The sequence below is a fragment of the Oncorhynchus keta genome, unplaced genomic scaffold (genome assembly GCF_023373465.1).
Source record: "Oncorhynchus keta strain PuntledgeMale-10-30-2019 unplaced genomic scaffold, Oket_V2 Un_contig_24056_pilon_pilon, whole genome shotgun sequence".
Classification (NCBI taxonomy): Eukaryota; Metazoa; Chordata; class Actinopteri; order Salmoniformes; family Salmonidae; genus Oncorhynchus; species Oncorhynchus keta.
Genome location: NW_026283701.1, coordinates 14,295 through 39,439, shown reverse-complemented (window position 1 = coordinate 39,439; position 25,145 = coordinate 14,295). Strand labels below are relative to the sequence as shown.

The 25,145-nt window shown below is 50.6% G+C and overlaps 1 long non-coding RNA gene and 1 pseudogene across 2 annotated transcripts; one reads left to right on the top strand and one right to left on the bottom strand.

Annotated features, from left to right (window-relative positions):
- The first annotated feature begins 396 nt into the window (after positions 1–396).
- On the top strand, positions 397–1,714 carry LOC127921944 (uncharacterized). Of its 2 annotated transcripts, none has more exons than XR_008110062.1 (3): positions 397–458; positions 619–778; positions 1,615–1,714. It is a non-coding gene; the product is annotated as an uncharacterized LOC127921944 (long non-coding RNA). The 2 variants fall into 2 exon arrangements; XR_008110061.1 differs by having other exon boundaries at positions 403–538.
- Positions 1,642–25,145, bottom strand: part of LOC127921943 (aspartate aminotransferase, cytoplasmic-like) — a 28,767-nt pseudogene continuing 5,263 nt past the window's right edge.

Genomic DNA, 25,145 nt, shown 5'->3' with positions numbered 1-25,145 from the left:
GGGCACGGCCTGGCTCTCCATGTGCCTGCTGCCTCTGCCCAGCCTGTGGGAAGAAGAGAGAGAGGAGGGAGAAAGGAGAGGGAGGAAGAAAAGAAAGGAGAGGGAGGGAGAAAGGAGAGGGAGGAAGAAAGAAGAGGGAGGAAGAGAGAATGTTATTAAAATTTACAGTCAACTGTCTATGTTGATCATGTAATCAATCTGCTTAGCTGTAGGCTGTAGGGAGGAGAGAGAGGAAACATATCTAAGTTGTAGAATTGTATCTGCGTGTGAGGATCTGCGTGTGTAGTTGAGCGTGGATGTTTCTGTAACTTACTGAGAAAATTCCATTAAAAACTAAGTCGTCTCCGACAAGCGCCAGTCTCATACTGCCCGGGCATCACTTCAATTTTAGCAATAAAAACGCCCGGTCAAAAAAAGTGTGATTACAGGTGCACAGACTATGACCGGTCTGCTAGGAGGTGTCTGGGTACATGTCTGTGTGTCTGGGAAACTCTTACGGTTCAGTTTGGTGAAGCTGAACATGCCGGTCTGCTAGGAGGTGTCTGGGTACATGTCTGTATGTCTGGGAAACTCTTACGGTTCAGTCTGGTGAAGCTGAACATGCCGGTCTGCTAGGAGGTGTCTGGGTACATGTCTGTGTGTCTGGGAAACTCTTACGGTTCAGTCTGGTGAAGCTGAACATGCCGGTCTGCTAGGAGGTGTCTGGGTACATGTCTGTGTGTCTGGGAAACTCTTACGGTTCAGTCTGGTGAAGCTGAACATGCCGGTCTGCTAGGAGGTGTATGGGTACATGTCTGTGTGTCTGGGAAACTCTTACGGTTCAGTCTGGTGAAGCTGAACATGCCGGTCTGCTAGGAGGTGTCTGGGTACATGTCTGTGTGTCTGGGAAACTCTTACGGTTCAGTCCAGTGAAGCTGAACATGCCGGTCTGCTAGAGTGTCTGTGGTACATGTCTGTGTGTCTGGGAAACTCTTTAGGTTCAGTCTGGTGAAGCTGAATGCCGGTCTTAGGAGGTGTCTGGGTACATGTCTGTGTGTCTGGGAAACTCACGGTTCAGTTTGGTGAAGCTGAACATGCCGGTCTGCTAGGAGGTGTCTGGGTACATGTCTGTCTGTCTGGAAACTCTTACGGTTCAGTCTGGTGAAGCTGAAAATGGGTCTGAGGAGAGGGTACATGTCTGTGTGAGGTTCAGTCTGGTTCAGAAGCTAAACTGGTCACAGGAGGTCAACATGTCTGTGTGTCTGGGAAACCTTCCTTCAGTCTGGGAGCTGAACATGCCGGTCTGCTAGGAGGTGTCTGGGTACATGTCTGTGTGTCTGCCTTCAGCAGTTTGGTGAAGCTGAACATCAACTGCTAGGAGGTGTACATGTCTGTGTGTCTGGAAACTCTTACGGTTCAGTCTGGTGAAGCTGAACATGCCGGTCTGCTAGGAGTGTCTGGGTACATGTCTGTGTGTCTGCCTTACAGTCTGGTCTCATGCAACAGGGTACATGTCTGTGTGTCTGGGAAACTCCTTCCTGGTGACAGGGTCTGCTAGGAGGTGTATTGGTACATGTCTGTGTGTCTGGTTTGCGGTTCAGTCTGGTGAAGCTGAACATGCCGGTCTGCTAGGAGGTGTCTGGGTACATGTCTGTGTGTCTGGGAAACTCTTACGGTTCAGTCTGGTGAAGCTGAACATGCCGGTCTGCTAGGAGGTGTATTGGTACATGTCTGTGTGTCTGGGAAACTCTTACGGTTCAGTCCAGTGAAGCTGAACATGCCGATCTGCTGAGTGATGTGGTCCCAGGTGCCAGGCGTCCCCAGAGCAATGAGCTTAGCCTTCAACTGGTCTCTCATCAACAATACACGGTCAGCCATGGTCTTTACATTACCTTTCCTACAGGGGGAGGAGAGAGAAGAGAGATGGTTAGTTCAGCTTTCAGCTGGTCTCATCAACAGGACGTTACCCTTCCTACAGGGGGAGGAGAGAGAAGAGAGAGAGAGTTGGTTAGTTCAGCTTTCAGCTGGTCTCATCAACAGGACGTTACCCTTCCTACAGGGGGAGGAGAGAGAAGAGAGAGAGAGAGAGATGGTTAGTTCAGCCTTCAGCTGGTCTCATCAACAGGACGTTACCCTTCCTACAGGGGGAGGAGAGAGGGAGAGAGTTGGTTAGTTCAGCCTTCAGCTGGTCTCATCAACAGGACGTTACCCTTCCTACAGGGGAGGAGAGAGAGAAGAGAGAGAGAGAGAGAGTTGGTTAGTTCAGCCTTCAGCTGGTCTCATCAACAGGACGTTACCCTTCCTACAGGGGGAGGAGGGAGAAGAGAGAGAGTTGGTTAGTTCAGCCTTCAGCTGGTCTCATCAACAGGACGTTACCCTTCCTACAGGGGGAGGAGGGAGAAGAGAGAGAGAGAGTTGGTTAGTTCAGCCTTCAGCTGGTCTCATCAACAGGACGTTACCCTTCCTACAGGGGGAGGAGAGAGAAGAGAGAGAGAGAGTTGGTTAGTTCAGCCTTCAGCTGGTCTCATCAACAGGACGTTACCCTTCCTACAGGGGGAGGAGGGAGAAGAGAGAGAGTTGGTTAGTTCAGCCTTCAGCTGGTCTCATCAACAGGACGTTACCCTTCCTACAGGGGGAGGAGAGAGAAGAGAGAGAGAGAGTTGGTTAGTTCAGCTTTCAGCTGGTCTCATCAACAGGACGTTACCCTTCCTACAGGGGGAGGAGAGAGAAGAGAGAGAGAGAGAGATGGTTAGTTCAGCCTTCAGCTGGTCTCATCAACAGGACGTTACCCTTCCTACAGGGGGAGGAGAGAGGGAGAGAGTTGGTTAGTTCAGCCTTCAGCTGGTCTCATCAACAGGACGTTACCCTTCCTACAGGGGCAGGAGGGAGAAGAGAGAGAGAGAGTTGGTTAGTTCAGCCTTCAGCTGGTCTCATCAACAGGACGTTACCCTTCCTACAGGGGGAGGAGGGAGAAGAGAGAGAGTTGGTTAGTTCAGCCTTCAGCTGGTCTCATCAACAGGACGTTACCCTTCCTACAGGGGGAGGAGGGAGAAGAGAGAGAGAGAGTTGGTTAGTTCAGCCTTCAGCTGGTCTCATCAACAGGACGTTACCCTTCCTACAGGGGAGGAGAGAGAAGAGAGAGAGAGTTGGTTAGTTCAGCCTTCAGCTGGTCTCATCAACAGGACGTTACCCTTCCTACAGGGGAGGAGAGAGAGAGAGAGAGAGAGAGTTGGTTAGTTCAGCCTTCAGCTGGTCTCATCAACAGGACGTTACCCTTCCTACAGGGGGAGGAGAGAGAGAGAGAGAGAGAGAGTTGGTTAGTTCAGCCTTCAGCTGGTCTCATCAACAGGACGTTACCCTTCCTACAGGGGGAGGAGAGAGAAGAGAGAGAGAGTTGGTTAGTTCAGCCTTCAGCTGGTCTCATCAACAGGACGTTACCCTTCCTACAGGGGGAGGAGAGAGAAGAGAGGGAGAGAGTTGGTTAGTTCAGCCTTCAGCTGGTCTCATCAACAGGACGTTACCCTTCCTACAGGGGAGGAGGAGCGAGAGAGAGAGTTGGTTAGTTCAGCCTTCAGCTGGTCTCATCAACAGGACGTTACCCTTCCTACAGGGGGAGGAGAGAGAAGAGAGTTGGTTAGTTCAGCCTTCAGCTGGTCTCATCAACAGGACGTTACCCTTCCTACAGGGGGAGGAGAGAGAAGAGAGGGAGAGAGAGAGAGTTGGTTAGTTCAGTCTTCAGCTGGTCTCATCAACAGGACGTTACCCTTCCTACAGGGGGAGGAGGGAGAAGAGAGAGGGAGAGAGTTGGTTAGTTCAGCCTTCAGCTGGTCTCATCAACAGGACGTTACCCTTCCTACAGGGGGAGGAGAGAGAAGAGAGGGAGAGAGAGAGAGTTGGTTAGTTCAGCCTTCAGCTGGTCTCATCAACAGGACGTTACCCTTCCTACAGCCACGGGGAGTGGGACAGCTTCAACACTCTATATCACTGATCTGAATGAGAACGGCAGTCTTAGAAAAATCTGCCACCAACAGAACGTGGCTTACAACAATCCCCAATAAGGAAGCACAGTTATTAATGTCCAACAATCCCCAATAAGGAAGCACAGTTATTAATGTCCAACAATCCCCAATAAGGAAGCACAGTTATTAAGGTCCAACAATCCCCAATAAGGAAGCACAGTTATTAATGTCCAACAATCCCCAATAAGGAAGCACAGTTATTGATGTCCAACAATCCCCCAATAAGGAAGCACAGTTATTAAGGTCCAACAATCCCCAATAAGGAAGCACAGTTATTAAAGTCTAACAATCCCCAATAAGGAAGCACAGTTATTAAAGTCCAACAATCCCCAATAAGGAAGCACAGTTATTAAAGTCCAACAATCCCCAATAAGGAAGCACAGTTATTAAAGTCCAACAATCCCCAATAAGGAAGCACAGTTATTAAAGTCCAACAATCCCCAATAAGGAAGCACAGTTATTAAAGTCCAACAATCCCCAATAAGGAAGCACAGTTATTAAAGTCCAACAATCCCCAATAAGGAAGCACAGTTATTAAAGTCCAACAATCCCCAATAAGGAAGCACAGTTATTAAAGTCCAACAATCCCCAATAAGGAAGCACAGTTATTAAAGTCCAACAATCCCCAATAAGGAAGCACGGTTATTAAAGTCCAACAATCCCCAATAAGGAAGCACAGTTATTAAAGTCCAACAATCCCCAATAAGGAAGCACAGTTATTAAAGTCCAACAATCCCCAATAAGGAAGCACAGTTATTAAAGTCCAACAATCCCCAATAAGGAAGCACAGTTATTGAAGTCCAACAATCCCCCAATAAGGAAGCACAGTTATTGAAGTCTAACAATCCCCCAATAAGGAAGCACAGTTATTAAAGTCCAACAATCCCCAATAAGGAAGCACAGTTATTAAAGTCAACAATCCCAATAAGGAAGCACAGTTATTAAAGTCCAACAATCCCCAATAAGGAAGCACAGTTATTGAAGTCTAACAATCCCCAATAAGGAAGCACAGTTATTAAAGTCCAACAATCCCCCAATAAGGAAGCACGGTTATTAAAGTCCAACAATCCCCAATAAGGAAGCACAGTTATTAAAGTCTAACAATCCCCCAATAAGGAAGCACAGTTATTAAAGTCTAACAATCCCCCAATAAGGAAGCACAGTTATTAAAGTCTAACAATCCCCCAATAAGGAAGCACAGTTATTAAAGTCCAACAATCCCCAATAAGGAAGCACAGTTATTAAAGTCCAACAATCCCCAATAAGGAAGCACAGTTATTAAAGTCCAACAATCCCCAATAAGGAAGCACGGTTATTAAAGTCCAACAATCCCCAATAAGGAAGCACGGTTATTAAAGTCCAACAATCCCCAATAAGGAAGCACGGTTATTAAAGTCCAACAATCCCCAATAAGGAAGCAACCAACAATCCCCAATAAGGAAGCACAGTTATTAAAGTCCAACAATCCCCAATAAGGAAGCACGGTTATTAAAGTCCAACAATCCCCAATAAGGAAGCACAGTTATTAAAGTCCAACAATCCCCAATAAGGAAGCACAGTTATTAAAGTCCAACAATCCCCAATAAGGAAGCACGGTTATTAAAGTCCAACAATCCCCAATAAGGAAGCACGGTTATTAAAGTCCAACAATCCCCCAATAAGGAAGCACAGTTATTAAAGTCTAACAATCCCCCAATAAGGAAGCACAGTTATTAAAGTCCAACAATCCCCAATAGGAAGCACGGTTATTAAAGTCCAACAATCCCCCAATAAGGAAGCACAGTTATTAAAGTCTAACAATCCCCCAATAAGGAAGCACAGTTATTAAAGTCTAACAATCCCCAATAAGGAAGCACAGTTATTAAAGTCTAACAATCCCCCAATAAGGAAGCACAGTTATTAAAGTCCAACAATCCCCAATAAGGAAGCTCAGTTATTAAAGTCAACAATCCCCAATAAGGAAGCACAGTTATTAAAGTCCAACAATCCCCAATAAGGAAGCACAGTTATTAAAGTCCAACAATCCCCCAATAAGGAAGCACAGTTATTGAAGTCTAACAATCCCCAATAAGGAAGCACAGTTATTAAAGTCCAACAATCCCCAATAAGGAAGCACAGTTATTAAAGTCCAACAATCCCCAATAAGGAAGCACAGTTATTAAAGTCCAACAATCCCCCAATAAGGAAGCACAGTTATTAAAGTCCAACAATCCCCCAATAAGGAAGCACAGTTATTAAAGTCCAACAATCCCCAATAAGGAAGCACGGTTATTAAAGTCCAACAATCCCCAATAAGGAAGCACAGTTATTAAAGTCCAACAATCCCCAATAAGGAAGCACAGTTATTAAAGTCCAACAATCCCCAATAAGGAAGCACAGTTATTAAAGTCCAACAATCCCCAATAAGGAAGCACAGTTATTAAAGTCCAACAATCCCCAATAAGGAAGCACAGTTATTAAAGTCCAACAATCCCCAATAAGGAAGCACAGTTATTAAAGTCCAACAATCCCCCAATAAGGAAGCACAGTTATTAAAGTCCAACAATCCCCAATAAGGAAGCACAGTTATTAAAGTCTAACAATCCCCCAATAAGGAAGCACAGTTATTAAAGTCCAACAATCCCCCAATAAGGAAGCACAGTTATTAAAGTCCAACAATCCCCCAATAAGGAAGCACAGTTATTAAAGTCCAACAATCCCCAATAAGGAAGCACAGTTATTAAAGTCCAACAATCCCCAATAAGGAAGCACAGTTATTAAAGTCCAACAATCCCCAATAAGGAAGCACAGTTATTAAAGTCCAACAATCCCCAATAAGGAAGCACAGTTATTAAAGTCCAACAATCCCCAATAAGGAAGCACAGTTATTAAAGTCCAACAATCCCCCAATAAGGAAGCACAGTTATTAAAGTCCAACAATCCCCCAATAAGGAAGCACAGTTATTAAAGTCCAACAATCCCCAATAAGGAAGCACAGTTATTAAAGTCCAACAATCCCCAATAAGGAAGCACAGTTATTAAAGTCCAACAATCCCCAATAAGGAAGCACAGTTATTAAAGTCCAACAATCCCCCAATAAGGAAGCACAGTTATTAAAGTCCAACAATCCCCAATAAGGAAGCACAGTTATTAAAGTCTAACAATGGAGCAGCTATCAAAACTTGGACTGTACCATTCAGTGAACCTCTCAGGGTTAACTTAGAATGGAGTGTTGTTGGACTGTACCATTCAGTGAAGAGAATTGGGTTGTTGAGTATAAAAGGTTATATTTTTGTCCGTACCATTCTATGAACAGATCGGGGTTGTTGAGTGTGATGGCTACGATGCGTGCCCCCTGGGATGGAGGGTTGGACCAGGTGGTCCTGACGATCTTCTCCATCTGGGACAGAACACGGGCCAGGTTGTCTTTATCCTGGGCCACTACCGTCAGGTTACCAACACGCTCATCTGGAGGAGGAAGGAACAAAATGGATGATTAGCGTCAGAGAGGGTGTTTGACTGGCTGAGCGTTTGTGAGACAGAGATTAAAAATGTAAGCAAAAACTGGAACACAGCAGCAGACTGTGTGTGTGTGTTAAATGTTGGTGTCTATGTATAATATATGTCATTTAACAGACATTTTTATCCATTTTACGTATGGGTGGTCCCGGGAATTGAACCCACTATCCTGGCGTTACAAGCACCATGCTCTACCACCGGAGACACAGAGGACAACGATGCACGCGTCTGTCCATAGACTCACTATAGAGGCCAAAGTTCTTGGAGAAGGACTGGGCACAGAGCAGCTCAAATCCTTCAGAGACAAAGTAGCGGATGGCCCAGGCATCTTTATCCAGACTGCCTGATGCAAAACCCTGGTAGGCTGAGTCAAAGAACACAAACAGCTTCCTCCTCTGAAGGAGAAGGGACACAGAGAGAGAGAGGAGGGAGGGAGAAGGGACACAGAGAGAGAGAGAGGAGGGAGGGAGAAGGGACACAGAGAGAGAGAGAGAGAGAGGAGGAGGAAGGGAGAAGGACACAGAGAGAGAGAGAGAGAGAGAGGAGAGGAGGGAGAAGGGACACAGAGAGAGAGAGAGGAGGGAGGGAGAAGGGACACAGAGAGACAGAGAGAGAGAGGAGGGAGGAGAAGGGACAGGGAGGGAGAAGGGAGGGAGGGAGAAGGGACACAGAGAGAGAGAGAGGAGGGAGGGAGGGAGAGGGACACAGAGAGAGGAGAGAGAGGGAGAGGGAGGGACACAGAGAGAGAGAGAGAATGAGAGAGAGAGAGGAGGGAGGGAGAAGGGACACAGAGAGAGAGGGAGGGAGAAGGGACACAGAGAGAGAGAGGGAGGGAGAAGGGACACAGAGAGAGAGGAGGGAGGGAGAAGGGACACAGAGAGAGAGGAGGGAGGGAGAAGGGACACAGAGAGAGAGGAGGGAGGGAGAAGGGACACAGAGAGAGGAGGGAGGGAGAAGGGACACAGAGAGAGAGGAGGGAGGGAGAAGGACACAGAGAGAGAGGAGGGGGAGGAGAAGGGACACAGAGAGAGAGAGGGAGGGAGGGAGGGACACAGAGAGAGAGAGAGGAGAGGGAGAAGGGACACAGAGAGAGAGGAGGGGAGGGAGAAGGGACACAGAGAGAGAGAGGAGGGAGGGAGAAGAAGGACACAGAGAGAGAGAGAGAGGAGGGAGGGGAGAAGGGACACAGAGAGAGAGAGGAGGGAGAAGGGACACAGAGAGAGAGAGGAGGGAGGGAGAAGGGACACAGAGAGAGAGAGGGGAGGGAGAAGGGGACACAGAGAGAGGAGGGAGGGAGAAGGGACACAGAGAGAGAGAGGGAGGGAGAAGGGACACAGAGAGAGGGAGGGAGGGAGAAGGGACACAGAGAGAGGAGGGAGGGAGAAGGGACACAGAGAGAGAGGAGGGAGGGAGAAGGGACACAGAGAGAGAGGAGGCAGGGAGAAGGGACACAGAGAGAGGAGGGAGGGAGAAGGGACACAGAGAGAGGAGGGAGGAGAAGGGACACAGAGAGAGGAGGGAGGAGAAGGGAGAGAGAGAGGCAGGAGAATGAACACAGAGAGAGGAGGGAGGGAGAAGGGCCACAGAGAGAGGGAGGGAAGGGACCACAGAGAGAGGAGGGAGGAGAAGGGCCACAGAGAGAGGAGGGAGGAGAAGGGCCACAGAGAGAGAGGCAGGGAGAATGAACACAGAGAGAGGAGGGAGGGAGAAGGGACACAGAGAGAGGAGGGAGGATAATGAACACAGAGGAGGGAGGGAGAAGGGACACAGAGAGAGAGAGGAGGGAGGGAGAAGGGACACAGAGAGAGAGAGGGAGGGAGGGAGAAGGGACACAGAGAGAGAGGAGGGAGGATAATGAACACAGAGAGAGGAGGGAGGGAGAAGGGACACAGAGAGAGAGAGAGGGAGGGAGAAGGGACACAGAGAGAGAGAGGAGAGAGGAGAAGGGACACAGAGAGAGAGAGGAGGGAGGGAGAAGGGACACAGAGAGAGAGAGGAGGGAGGGAGAAGGGACACAGAGAGAGAGAGGAGGGAGGGAGAAGGACACAGAGAGAGAGAGGAGGGAGGGAGAAGGGACACAGAGAGAGAGAGGGAGGGAGAAGGGACAGAGAGAGAGGAGGGAGGGAGAAGGGACACAGAGAGAGAGGAGGGAGGGAGAAGGGACACAGAGAGAGAGGAGGGAGGGAGAAGGGACACAGAGAGAGAGGAGGAGGGAGAAGGGACACAGAGAGAGAGGAGGGAGGGAGAAGGGACACAGAGAGAGAGGAGGGAGGGAGAAGGGACACAGAGAGAGAGGAGGGAGGAGAAGGGACACAGAGAGAGAGGAGGGAGGGAGAAGGGACACAGAGAGAGAGGAGGGAGGGAGAAGGGACACAGAGAGAGAGGAGGGAGGGAGAAGGGACACAGAGAGAGAGGAGGGAGGGAGAAGGGACACAGAGAGAGAGGAGGGAGGGAGAAGGACACAGAGAGAGAGGAGGGAGGGAGAAGGGACACAGAGAGAGAGGAGGGAGGGAGAAGGGACACAGAGAGAGAGGAGGGAGGGAGAAGGGACACAGAGAGAGAGGAGGCAGGGAGAAGGGACACAGAGAGAGAGGAGGCAGGGAGAAGGGACACAGAGAGAGGAGGGAGGGAGAAGGGACACAGAGAGAGGAGGAGGGAGAAGGGACACAGAGAGAGGAGGGAGGAGAAGGGACACAGAGAGAGGAGGCAGGAGAATGAACACAGAGAGAGGAGAGGGAGGGAGAGAGGGAGGGACAGAGAGAGGAGGGAGGGAGAAGGGCCACAGAGAGGAGGGAGGAGAAGGGAGAGAGGAGGGAGGAGAAGGGCCACAGAGAGAGGAGGCAGGGAGAATGAACACAGAGAGAGGAGGGAGGGAGAATGGACACAGAGAGAGAGGAGGGAGGAGAAGGGACACAGAGAGAGGAGGGAGGGAGAAGGGACACAGAGAGAGGAGGGAGGGAGAAGGGACACAGAGAGAGGAGGGAGGGAGAAGGGACACAGAGAGGAGGGAGGAGAAGGGACACAGAGAGAGGAGGGAGGGAGAAAGGGACAGAGAGAGGAGGGAGGGAGAAGGGACACAGAGAGAGGAGGGAGGAGAAGGGGACACAGAGAGAGGAGGGAGGGAGAAGGGACACAGAGAGAGGAGGAGGGAGGGAGAAGGGACACAGAGAGAGGAGGGAGGGAGAAGGGACACAGAGAGAGGAGGGAGGGAGAAGGGACACAGAGAGAGGAGGGAGGGAGAAGGGACACAGAGAGAGGAGGGAGGGAGAAGGGACACAGAGAGAGGAGGGAGGGAGAAGGGACACAGAGAGAGAGGAGGGAGGGAGAAGGGACACAGAGAGAGGAGGGAGGAGAGGGACACAGAGAGAGGAGGGAGGGAGAAGGGACACAGAGAGAGGGGAGGGAGGAGAGAAGGGACACAGAGAGAGGAGGGAGGGAGAAGGGACACAGAGAGGAGGGAGGGAGAAGGGACACAGAGAGAGGAGGGGGAGGGAGAAGGGACACAGAGAGAGGAGGGAGGGAGAAGGGACACAGAGAGAGGAGGCAGGAGAATGAACACAGAGAGAGGAGGGAGGGAGAAGGGCCACAGAGAGAGGAGGGAGGGAGAAGGGCCACAGAGAGAGGAGGGAGGAGAAGGGCCACAGAGAGGAGGGAGGAGAAGGGCCACAGAGAGAGAGGCAGGGAGAATGAACACAGAGAGAGGAGGGAGGGAGAAGGGACACAGAGAGAGAGGGGGAGGATAATGAACACAGAGGAGGGAGGGAGAAGGGACACAGAGAGAGAGAGGAGGGAGGGAGAAGGGACACAGAGAGAGAGGAGGGAGGGAGAGAGGGACACAGAGAGAGAGGGAGGGAGGAGAAGGGACACAGAGAGAGAGAGGAGGGAGGGAGAAGGGACACAGAGAGAGAGGAGGAGGGAGGGAGAAGGGACACAGAGAGAGAGAGGGAGGGAGGGAGAAGGGACACAGAGAGAGAGGAGGGAGGGAGAAGGGACACAGAGAGAGAGAGAGGGAGGGAGAAGGGACACAGAGAGAGAGAGGGAGAGGGAGGGAGGGAAGGGACACAGAGAGAGAGAGGAGGAGGGGAGGAGAAGGGACACAGAGAGAGAGAGAGAGGAGGGAGGGAGAGGGACACAGAGAGAGGAGGGGGAGGGAGAAGGGACACAGAGAGAGAGGAGGGAGGGAGAAGGGACACAGAGAGAGAGGAGGGAGGGAGAAGGGACACAGAGAGAGAGGAGGGAGGGAGAAGGGACACAGAGAGAGAGGAGGGAGGGAGAAGGGACACAGAGAGAGAGGAGGGAGGGAGAAGGGACACAGAGAGAGAGGAGGGAGGGAGAAGGGACACAGAGAGAGAGGAGGGAGGGAGAAGGGACACAGAGAGAGGAGGGAGGGAGAAGGAGAGAGAAGGGGGAGGGAGAAGGGACACAGAGAGAGAGGAGGGAGGGAGAAGGGACACAGAGAGAGAGGAGGGAGGGAGAAGGGACACAGAGAGAGAGGAGGGAGGGAGAAGGGACACAGAGAGAGAGGGGGAGGGAGAAGGGACACAGAGAGAGAGGAGGGAGGGAGAAGGGACATCCCAGAGAGAGGAGGGAGGGAGAAGGGACACAGAGAGAGAGGAGGCAGGGAGAAGGGACACAGAGAGAGAGGAGGCAGGGAGAAGGGACACAGAGAGAGGGGGAGGGAGAAGGGACACAGAGAGAGGAGGGAGGGAGAAGGGACACAGAGAGAGGAGGGAGGGAGAAGGGACACAGAGAGAGGAGGCAGGAGAATGAACACAGAGAGGGAGGGAGGAGAAGGGACACAGAGAGAGAGGGAGGGAGAAGGGACACAGAGAGAGAGGAGGGAGGGAGAAGGACACAGAGAGAGAGGAGGCAGGGAGAAGGGACACAGAGAGAGAGGAGGCAGGGAGAAGGGACACAGAGAGAGGGAGGGAGAAGGGACACAGAGGAGGGAGGGAGGGAGAAGGGACACAGAGAGAGAGAGAGAGGGAGAAGGGACACAGAGAGAGGAGGGAGGGACACAGAGAGAGGAGGCAGGAGAAGGGACACAGAGAGAGGAGGGAGGAAGGGACACAGAGAGAGGAGGGAGGGAGGGGACACAGAGAGAGGAGGGAGGAGAAGGGACACAGAGAGAGGAGGGAGGGAGAAGGGACACAGAGAGAGGAGGGAGGGAGAAGGGACACAGAGAGAGGAGGGAGGGAGAAGGGAGAGAGAGGAGGGAGGGAGAAGGGACACAGAGAGAGGAGGGAGGGAGAAGGACACAAGAGAGGAGGGAGGGAGAAGGGACACAGAGAGAGAGAGGAGGGAGGAGAAGGGACACACAGAGAGAGGAGGGAGGGAGAAGGGACACAGAGAGAGGAGGGAGGAGAAGGGACACAGAGAGAGGAGGGAGGAGAAGGGAGAGAGAGGAGGGAGGGAGAAGGGACACAGAGAGAGGAGGGAGGGAGAAGGGACACAGAGAGAGGAGGGAGGGAGAAGGGACACAGAGAGAGGAGGGAGGGAGAAGGGACACAGAGAGAGGAGGGAGGGAGAAGGGACACAGAGAGAGGAGGCAGGAGAATGAACACAGAGAGAGGAGGAGAGGAGAAGGGCCACAGAGAGAGGAGGGAGGGAGAAGGGACCACAGAGAGAGGAGGGAGGAGAAGGGACCACAGAGAGAGGAGGGAGGAGAAGGGCCACAGAGAGAGAGGCAGGGAGAATGAACACAGAGAGAGGAGGGAGGGAGAGGGACACAGAGAGAGAGGAGGGAGGATAATGAACACAGAGGAGGGAGGGAGAAGGGACACAGAGAGAGAGAGGAGGGAGGGAGAAGGGACACAGAGAGAGAGAGGAGGGAGGGAGAAGGGACACAGAGAGAGAGGAGGGAGGGAGAAGGGACACAGAGAGAGAGAGGAGGGAGGGAGAAGGGACACAGAGAGAGAGAGGAGGGAGGGAGAAGGGACACAGAGAGAGGAGGAGGGAGGGAGAAGGGACACAGAGAGAGAGGAGGGAGGGAGGGGACACAGAGAGAGAGAGGAGGGAGGGAGAAGGGACACAGAGAGAGAGAGGAGGGAGGGAGAAGGGACACAGAGAGAGAGAGGAGGGAGGGAGAAGGGACACAGAGAGAGAGAGGAGGGAGGGAGAAGGGACACAGAGAGAGAGAGGAGGGAGGGAGAAGGGACACAGAGAGAGAGGAGGGAGGGAGAAGGGACAGAGAGAGGAGGGAGGGAGAAGGGACACAGAGAGAGAGGAGGGAGGAGAAGGGACACAGAGAGAGAGGAGGGAGGGAGAAGGGACACAGAGAGAGAGGAGGGAGGGAGAAGGACACAGAGAGAGAGGAGGGAGGGAGAAGGGACCAGAGAGAGAGGAGGGAGGGAGAAGGGACAGAGAGAGAGGAGGGAGGGAGAAGGGACACAGAGAGAGAGGAGGGAGGGAGAAGGGACACAGAGAGAGGAGGGAGGGAGAAGGGACACAGAGAGAGAGGAGGGAGGGAGAAGGGACACAGAGAGAGAGGAGGGAGGGAGAAGGGACACAGAGAGAGAGGAGGGAGGGAGAAGGGACACAGAGAGAGGGAGGGAGGAGAAGGGACACAGAGAGAGAGAGGAGGGAGAAGGGAGAAGGGACACAGAGAGAGAGGAGGCAGGGAGAAGGACCAGAGAGAGGAGGGAGGGAGAAGGGACACAGAGAGAGGAGGGAGGGAGAAGGGACACAGAGAGGAGGAGGGAGGGAGAAGGGACACAGAGAGAGGAGGCAGGAGAATGAACACAGAGAGAGGAGGGAGGAGAAGGGACACAGAGAGAGGAGGGAGGGAGAAGGGACACAGAGAGGAGGGAGGGAGAAGGGCCACAGAGAGAGGAGGGAGGAGAAGGGCACAGAGAGAGGAGGGAGGAGAAGGGCCACAGAGAGAGAGGCAGGGAGAATGAACACAGAGAGAGGAGGGAGGAGAAGGGACACAGAGAGAGAGGAGGGAGGATAATGAACACAGAGAGAGGAGGGAGGGAGAAGGGACACAGAGAGAGGAGGCAGGGAGAAGGGACACAGAGAGAGGAGGGAGGGAGAAGGGACACAGAGAGAGGAGGGAGGGAGAAGGGACACAGAGAGAGGAGGGAGGAGACACAGAGAGAGGAGGGAGGGAGAAGGGACACAGAGAGAGGAGGGAGGGAGAAGGGACACAGAGAGAGGAGGGAGGAGAAGGGACACAGAGAGAGGAGGGAGGGAGAAGGGACACAGAGAGAGGAGGGAGGGAGAAGGGACACAGAGAGAGGAGGGAGGGAGAAGGGACACAGAGAGAGGAGGGAGGGAGAAGGGACACAGAGAGAGGAGGGAGGGAGAAGGGACACAGAGAGAGGAGGGAGGAGAAGGGACACAGAGAGAGGAGGGAGGGAGAAGGGACACAGAGAGAGGAGGGAGGGAGAAGGGACACAGAGAGAGGAGGGAGGGAGAAGGGACACAGAGAGAGGAGGGAGGAGAAGGGACACAGAGAGAGGAGGGAGGGAGAAGGGACACAGAGAGAGGAGGGAGGGAGAAGGGACACAGAGAGAGGAGGGAGGGAGAAGGGACACAGAGAGAGGAGGGAGGGAGAAGGGACACAGAGAGAGGAGGGAGGAGAAGGGACACAGAGAGAGGAGGGAGGAGAAGGGACACAGAGAGAGAATTGAATTGAGAGGGAAGAAAGGAAAAACAAAACGTTAACCCCAAATATAAATGAGCCTGATTGATAATGGTTGGGATTATGAGACGTCTGTTCTCCTGGGGATTATTCATTAGTCTCAGACTGTCGTCACAGAACAGAAACAATTTCATCCAAATGGAAAACGTTTTGCATTGAAAACTAGAGTTTGTATTGAACAGACTCAGGTAGGTCCCTACCCGTTTGGTTCCGTTTGGTTCCTAGTGAATACACTCCTGCTGTCTCCCCTGTCTCACCTTCATGACCTCAGAGATCGTCTTCCATTCGTCAGGTGTGGGGTCTGTCCCCGTGGGGTTGTGGGCACAGGCATGGAGCACAAAGATAGAATGTTCTGGAGCGTTCTGACAAAATAACACACACCCACATCAATTATCAAGGACAGGATTAGGGATGTGCATTTGAAAGAATGTCTGCGTTCAAGTAATCTCATGAAAATGATTTTGAGTCGTCAAGTTAGTGTGAAATGGGGCTGATGGCAAAACAGTTTGCAGGGTGTTATCAGTTGTTCAGATTACTGGTTGTTTTGATACACAACTGAAAACAAAACAGTTTGCAGGGTGTTATCAGTTGTTCAGATTACTGGTTGTTTTGATACACAACTGAAAACAAAACAGTTTGCAGGGTGTTATCAGTTGTTCAGATTACTGGTTGTTTTGATACACAACTGAAAACAAAACAGTTTGCAGGGTGTTATCAGTTGTTCAGATTACTGGTTGTTTTGATACACAACTGAAAACAAAACTGAAATATTAACGAAAGACGATCATCTATAGCTTGTTGTAGACTAAATCGTGCATGATGTCGCTCTAACTCAAGTCCCTCCAACCCTACCCCTCCCCTCCCTCCATCCATCCCTACTCAACCCTCCATACATCCCTCCCTCCATCCCTGCCCCTCCCTCCATACATCCCTCCCTCCCTCCCCCTCCCTACTCATCCATCCCTACCCCTCCCTCCATCCATCCATCCCTACCCCTCCCCTCCCTCTCCATCCATCCATCCCTCCCTCCCCTCCATCCATCCCTTCCCTCCTCCTCCATCCCTCCCCCCCCTCCCTCCATCCATCCCTATCCCTCCTCCATACATCCTCCCTCCATCCATCCCTACCCCTCCATCCATCCCTACCCCTCCCTCCATCCCTGCCCCTCCCTCCATCCCTCCCTCCCTCCATCCATCCCTACCCCTCCCTCCATCCATCCCTCATCCCTACCCCTCCATACATCCCTCCCTCCATCCATACATCCCTGCCCTCCCCCCCTCCCTACTCATCCATCCCTACCCCTCCCTCCATCCCCTCCCTCCCTCTGCCCCTCCCTCCAACCTTATCCCTCCCTCCAACCCTCCATCCCTACCTCCATCCATCCCTCCCTCCATCCATCCCTACCCTCCATCCATCCATCCATCCCCTCCCTCCATCCCTCCATACATCCCTCCCTCCATACATCCTCCCCCCATCATCCCCCCTCCCTCCATCCCTCCCCTCCCTACTCCATCCCTACCCCTCCCTCCATCCCTGCCCCTCCCCATACATCCCTCCATCCCTCCCTCCCTATCCCATCCCTACCCCTCCATCCATCCCTGCCCCTCCCTCCATACATCCCTCCCTCCCTCCCTCCAAACCCTCCCCCTACTCATCCCCCTCCCCTCCCTCCATCCCTCCATCCCCTCCCTCCATCCCTGCCCCTCCCTCCATACATCCCTCCCTCCCTCCCCCTCCCTACCCATCCATCCCTACCCCTCCCTCCATCCCTGCCCCTCCCTCCATACATCCCTCCCTCCCTCCCTACTCATCCATCCCTACCCCTCCCTCCATCCCTACCCTCCCTCCATCCCTCCCCTCCCTCCATCCCCTCCCCCTCCATCCCTCCCCTCCCTACTCATCCATCCCTACCCCTCCCTCCATCCCTCCCTCCCTCCCCTCCCTCCCTACTCATCCCTCCCCTCCCTACTCATCCCTCCCTCTCCCTCCATCCCTCCCCCTCCCTCCCTCCATCCCTCCATCCCCTCCATCCCTCCATCCCCTCCCTCCATCCCTACCCCTCCCTCCCTCCATCCCTCCCCCTCCCTCCCTCCATCCCTCCCTACCCCTCCCTCCATCCCTCCCTCCCTCCATCCCTCCATCCCTACCCTCCCTCCCTACCCTCCCTCCATCCCTACCCCCTCCCTCCCTCCATCCATCCCTCCCTCCATCCATACCCCTCCCTCCCTCCATCCCTACCCCTCCCGCCATCCCTCCCCCCTCCCTCCATCCCTACCCTCCCTCCCTCCCTCCATCCCTACCCCTCCCTCCATCCATCCCTACCCCTCCCTCCCTCCATCCCTCCCTACCCCCATCCCCCTACCCCCCTCCCTCCATCCATCCCTACCCCTCCCTCCCTCCCTCCATCCCCCTCTCACCTCCAGGTCATCCATTATACCGGTCACGTCCAGGCCTTTCTTTTCTCCGTCCCAGTAGTGGTAGGGGCGGATGTCTTTAAACCCAGCATCAGAAAACACTGCATTGTGGTTCTCTATAGGGCGAGAGAAGCAGAAGGAGAAAGAAGGAGAAGAAGAAGATGGTGAGGTGGTGGAGAAGAAGGTATTTGTTCAGTATGTTTGTGCTCTTAAGGGGATGATGGACTCAATAGAAGTAGAATATGTTGATTGGGCTGTGTGTCTGCTGCTGTGTCTCAGTTATCTTGTCGTCTAAACCGTCCTTATTGGCTCTACGGTTAACTTGTCGTCTAAACAGTCCTTATTGGCCCTACGGTTATCTTGTTGTCTAAACAGTCCTTATTGGCTCTACGGTTATCTTGTTGTCTAAGCAGTCCTTATTGGCTCTACGGTTATCTTGTTGTCTAAACAGTCCTTATTGGCTCTACGGTTATCTTGTTGTCTAAACAGTCCTTATTGGCTCTACGGTTATCTTGTTGTCTAAACAGTCCTTATTGGCTCTACGGTTATCTTGTCGTCTAAACAGTCCTTATTGGCTCTACGGTTATCTTGTCGTCTAAACAGTCCTTATTGGCTCTACGGTTAACTTGTCGTCTAAACAGTCCTTATTGGCCCTACGGTTATCTTGTTGTCTAAACAGTCCTTATTGGCTCTACGGTTATCTTGTTGTCTAAACAGTCCTTATTGGCTCTACGGTTATCTTGTTGTCTAAACAGTCCTTATTGGCTCTACGGTTATCTTGTTGTCTAAACAGTCCTTATTGGCTCTACGGTTATCTTGTTGTCTAAACAGTCCTTATTGGCTCTACGGTTATCTTGTTGTCTAAACAGTCCTTATTGGCTCTACGGTTATCTTGTTGTCTAAACAGTCCTTATTGGCTCTACGGTTATCTTGTTGTCTAAACAGTCCTTATTGGCTCTACGGTTATCTTGTTGTCTAAACAGTCCTTATTGGCTCTACGGTTATCTTGTTGTCTAAACAGTCCTTATTGGCTCTACGGTTATCTTGTTGTCTAAACAGTCCTTATTGGCTCTACGGTTATCTTGTTGTCTAAACAGTCCTTATTGGCTCTACGGTTATCTTGTTGTCTAAACAGTCCTTATTGGCTCTACGGTTATCTTGTTGTCTAAACAGTCCTTATTGGCTCTACGGTTATCTTGTTGTCTAAACAGTCCTTATTGGCTCTACGGTTATCTTGTTGTCTAAACAGTCCTTATTGGCTCTACGGTTATCTTGTTGTCTAAACAGTCCTTATTGGCTCTACGGTTATCTTGTTGTCTAAACAGTCCTTATTGGCTCTACGGTTATCTTGTTGTCTAAACAGTCCTTATTGGCTCTACGGTTATCTTGTTGTCTAAACAGTCCTTATTGGCTCTACGGTTATCTTGTTGTCTAAACAGTCCTTATTGGCTCTACGGTTATCTTGTTGTCTAAACAGTCCTTATTGGCTCTACGGTTATCTTGTTGTCTAAACAGTCCTTATTGGCTCTACGGTTATCTTGTTGTCTAAACAGTCCTTATTGGCTCTACGGTTATCTTGTTGTCTAAACAGTCCTTATTGGCTCTACGGTTATCTTGTTGTCTAAACAGTCCTTATTGGCTCTACGGTTATCTTGTTGTCTAAACAGTCCTTATTGGCTCTACGGTTATCTTGTTGTCTAAACAGTCCTTATTGGCTCTACGGTTATCTTGTTGTCTAAACAGTCCTTATTGGCTCTACGGTTAACTTGTCGTCTAAACAGTCCTTATTGGCCCTAAATCTTTCCATGTAAATGAGTTTTGTAGCCCTGCCCACTGATCTTGGCGCGGAGACTAAACAGTCCGTGTATTGGCTCTACCAGCGCCTAGGAACTTGTTGATCCTCAACGCACCGGTCCTCCCAATGCCTGGACGGTTATCTTGTTGTCTAAAGAGAAGTCCATTTGGCCCAAGGCAGAAGATCTTGTTGTCTAAACAGTCCTTATTGGCTCTACCCAGGTTATCTTGTTGTCTAAACAGTCCTTACTACTCATCCCCCAGGATGTGTCTTGTTGTCTAAAGCAGTCCTCATCCCCCAGGTTATCTTGTTGTTAAACAGTCCTACTACTCATCCCCCAGGATCTTGTTGTCTAAAGCAGTCCTTATTACTCACCCCAGGACTCCCTGGCTAAATCAATTCCATGTAAAGGATGTTGTGTGTGTTTCCCTGCCCACTACTCATCCCCAGGATGTGTGTGTGTGAGTCCTACTACTCGTCCCCGTGTTGTGTGGTGCCCAGTCCTACTACTCAGCCCCAGGATGTGTGTGTGTGTTTCCCAGTCCTACTACTCATCCCCCAGGATGCCTGGACCGCTCCCACCTGGAATCCCCAGGATGTGTGTGTGTGTTTCCCAGTCCTACTACTCATCCCCCAGGATGTGTGTGTGTGTTCCCAAATCCCCCAGGATCCCAGTCCTACTACTCATCCCCCAGGATGTGTGTGTGTTTTCCCAGTCCTACTACTCATCCCCCAGGATGTGTGTGTGTGTTTTCCCAGTCCTACTACTCATCCCCCAGGATGTGTGTGTGTTTTCCCAGTCCTACTACTCATCCCCCAGGATGTGTGTGTGTTTTCCCAGTCCTACTACTCATCCCCCAGGATGTGTGTGTGTTTCCCAGTCCTACTACTCATCCCCCAGGATGTGTGTGTGTTTCCCAGTCCTACTACTCATCCCCCAGGATGTGTGTGTGTGTTTCCCAGTCCTACTACTCATCCCCCAGATGTGTGTGTGTTTTCCCAGTCCTACTACTCATCCCCCAGGATGTGTGTGTGTGTTTCCCAGTCCTACTACTCATCCCCCAGGATGTGTGTGTGTGTTTCCCAGTCCTACTACTCATCCCCCAGGATGTGTGTGTGTGTTTCCCAGTCCTACTACTCATCCCCCAGGATGTGTGTGTGTTTTCCCAGTCCTACTACCCCCAGGATGTGTGTGTGTGTTCCCAGTCCTACTCATCCCCCAGGATGTGTGTGTGTGTTTCCCAGTCCTACTACTCATCCCCAGGATGTGTGTGTGTTTCCCAGTCCTACTACTCATCCCCCAGGATGTGTGTGTGTGTTTCCCAGTCCTACTACTCATCCCCAGGATGTGTGTGTGTGTTTCCCAGTCCTACTACTCATCCCCCAGGATGTGTGTGTGTTTCCCAGTCCTACTACTCATCCCCCAGGATGTGTGTGTGTGTTCCCAGTCCTACTACTCATCCCCCAGGATGTGTGTGTGTTTTCCCAGTCCTACTACTCATCCCCCAGGATGTGTGTGTGTGTTTCCCAGTCCTACTACTCATCCCCCAGGATGTGTGTGTGTTTCCCAGTCCTACTACTCATCCCCAGGATGTGTGTGTGTTTATGTTGACTTCCACCCCACGATGTAGAATTTGAGTTACAGGAAGTAGAATTTAATTCAGTGCAATTCCAAGAGATTCAACTGAGTCATGGAACGAGTTATATTGAATCTGACAGGTCACACTTCCAGATACCAAATAATACATCACATTTCCCTGGAAACAATGTTCATCAACTCTTTTAACCGTAGTGTCATGTATTGTCATATTATGTCTTGTTCCTGTTCTTTCTCTTCACTCAGTCTCCCTCTGCTGGTCGTATTAGGTTACCTTCTCTTCCTTTCCATCCCCCAGCTGTTCCTCATCTTCTCTAACTACCTCGTTCACCCTTTTCCCACCTGTTCCCTTTTTCCCTCTGATTAGGTCTCTATTTCTCTCTCTGTTCCTGCTTCTGTCTTTGTCAGATTCTCGTTTGAGTTTCTCATGCCAGAACCAAACTATAGTCTTGTTTGCTTCACCCTTGTCCTGTCGGAATCTACCTGTTCTTCTGATGCTACATGTGATCAGGTACCTCTGTCCTCTACGACCCGCGCCTACCCAGAGAGACCAGCAGTCTGTCGCCGCTCACCCAGCTATTATCCTCGGCTGCTAAGAAGGGGACTCTTCTGTAATATTCAGAGGGACTTTATTATTCTTTTGTCGCCCTCTCTGCGGGTTGTCTATTTTGCCATTTTTATACATCTGAAGAGGATCTATGTCTTCCCTGTGATTTGACATTAAAAGACTATCTGTTAAACCGCTTTTGGGTCCTCACTCACGTGCATAACACGTAGTGCTTAGAAGAGCCCATTATATTTCCACCAACCATTTCATTGGCTTCTTTTTGAAGGCCTCAGGTTCAACTTGAGTGTTGAACTAATGCTGGGAAATGTAGTATTTCCCCCATATTTAACTAAATGTAAGTGATTAAATACAATAACTTTGAATATTCACATACAGGTTTTGTTTTCTTTCATCATGCATTTCAAGATTTTGTCCTGAAAATGGATTGTTTTATATGCATGTATATAACAACATGTTTGATGTTTCAGGCACAAGATATATACTTGTACAGACTAGACCCAATGTAGAATAGAAGAGCCATTTGAAATTAATACAATTTCACTCAATTCTATTTCCTTTAAGTAAAAATTGTAATTCTGTATTCTCCTAACAACTTCAATTCAATAATTCTATGGGAATTTATGAGGCATTCTCAATTCAATTCTGCCCAACTCTGGTATGTGTCTATGTATATACATGTGTCCCTCCCTCCTACCTACCCTCCCGTCCTTGATGGCGGGGCTGTCATCTCCCAGGGCCACCTTGGAGGCAGCAGAGCGGAGCTCAGGGAGACCCAGGATGGGAAGATACTCGTGGTTCAGACTGTTGTCCTCCACTATCATCTGCTCTACCTTCTTCACTACGGGCAGGACCCACGGTAGACAGTCATCTGTACGGTAGGCTGAGGAGAGAGAGAGGAGACATTATATACTGTATCTAACTATCTAGACAGGACCCACGGTAGACAGTCATCTGTACGGTAGGCTGAGGAGAGAGAGGAGACATTATATACTGTATCTAACTATCTAGACAGGACCCACGGTAGACAGTCATCTGTATGGTAGGCTGAGGAGAGAGAGAGAGAGAGAGAGAGAGGAGACATTATATACGGTATCCAACTATCTAGACAGGACCCACGGTAGACAGTCATCTGTATGGTAGGCTGAGGAGAGAGAGAGAGAGAGAGAGAGGAGACATTATATACTGTATCTAACTATCTAGACAGGACCCACGGTAGACAGTCATCTGTACGGTAGGCTGAGGAGAGAGAGAGAGAGAGGAGACATTATATACTGTATCTAACTATCTAGACAGGACCCACGGTAGACAGTCATCTGTACGGTAGGCTGAGGAGAGAGAGAGAGAGAGAGAGAGGAGACATTATATACTGTATCTAACTATCTAGACAGGACCCACGGTAGACAGTCATCTGTACGGTAGGCTGAGGAGAGAGAGAGAGAGACATTATATACGGTATCTAACTATCTAGACAGGACCCACGGTAGACAGTCATCTGTACGGTAGGCTGAGGAGAGAGAGAGAGGAGACATTATATACTGTATCTAACTATCTAGACAGGACCCACGGTAGACAGTCATCTGTATGGTAGGCTGAGGAGAGAGAGAGGAGACATTATATACTGTATCTAACTATCTAGACAGGACCCACGGTAGACAGTCATCTGTACGGTAGGCTGAGGAGAGAGAGGAGACATTATATACTGTATCTAACTATCTAGACAGGACCCACGGTAGACAGTCATCTGTACGGTAGGCTGAGGAGAGAGAGGAGACATTATATACTGTATCTAACTATCTAGGCAGGACCCACGGTAGACAGTCATCTGTACGGGAGGCTGAGGAGAGAGAGGAGACATTATATACTGTATCTAACTATCTAGGCAGGACCCACGGTAGACAGTCATCTGTACGGTAGGCTGAGGAGAGAGAGGAGACATTATATACTGTATCTAACTATCTAGGCAGGACCCACGGTAGACAGTCATCTGTACGGTAGGCTGAGGAGAGAGAGGAGACATTATATACTGTATCTAACTATCTAGGCAGGACCCACGGTAGACAGTCATCTGTACGGTAGGCTGAGGAGAGAGAGAGGAGACATTATATACTGTATCTAACTATCTAGACAGGACCCACGGTAGACAGTCATCTGTACGGTAGGCTGAGGAGAGAGAGAGAGAGGAGACATTATATACTGTATCTAACTATCTAGACAGGACCCATGGTAGACAGTCATCTGTACGGTAGGCTGAGGAGAGAGAGAGGAGACATTATATACTGTATCTAACTATCTAGACAGGACCCACGGTAGACAGTCATCTGTATGGTAGGCTGAGGAGAGAGAGAGAGGAGACATTATATACTGTATCTAACTATCTAGACAGGACCCACGGTAGACAGTCATCTGTACGGTAGGCTGAGGAGAGAGAGGAGACATTATATACTGTATCTAACTATCTAGACAGGACCCACGGTAGACAGTCATCTGTACGGGAGGCTGAGGAGAGAGAGGAGACATTATATACTGTATCTAACTATCTAGGCAGGACCCACGGTAGACAGTCATCTGTACGGTAGGCTGAGGAGAGAGAGAGGAGACATTATATACTGTATCTAACTATCTAGACAGGACCCACGGTAGACAGTCATCTGTACGGTAGGCTGAGGAGAGAGAGAGAGAGGAGACATTATATACTGTATCTAACTATCTAGACAGGACCCACGGTAGACAGTCATCTGTACGGTAGGCTGAGGAGAGAGAGAGAGAGAGGAGACATTATATACTGTATCTAACTATCTAGACAGGATCCACGGTAGACAGTCATCTGTACGGTAGGCTGAGGAGAGAGAGAGAGAGAGAGAGAGGAGACATTATATACTGTATCCAACTATCTAGACAGGACCCACGGTAGACAGTCATCTGTACGGTAGGCTGAGGAGAGAGAGAGAGGTCTAGAGAGGGAAACATTATATACTGTATCTAACTATCTAGACAGGACCCACGGTAGACAGTCATCTGTACGGTAGGCTGAGGAGAGAGAGAGAGAGGAGACATTATATACTGTATCTAACTATCTAGACAGGACCCACGGTAGACAGTCATCTGTACGGTAGGCTGAGAAGAGAGAGGAGACATTATATACTGTATCTAACTATCTAGGCAGGACCCACGGTAGACAGTCATCTGTACGGTAGGCTGAGGAGAGAGAGAGGAGACATTATATACTGTATCTAACTATCTAGACAGGACCCACGGTAGACAGTCATCTGTACGGTAGGCTGAGGAGAGAGAGAGAGAGAGAGGAGACATTATATACTGTATCTAACTATCTAGGCAGGACCCACGGTAGACAGTCATCTGTATGGTAGGCTGAGGAGAGAGAGAGAGAGAGAGAGAGAGAGAGAGAGGAGACATTATATACTGTATCTAACTATCTAGACAGGACCCACGGTAGACAGTCATCTGTACGGTAGGCTGAGGAGAGAGAGGAGACATTATATACTGTATCTAACTATCTAGGCAGGACCCACGGTAGACAGTCATCTGTACGGTAGGCTGAGGAGAGAGAGAGAGGAGACATTATATACTGTATCTAACTATCTAGACAGGACCCACGGTAGACAGTCATCT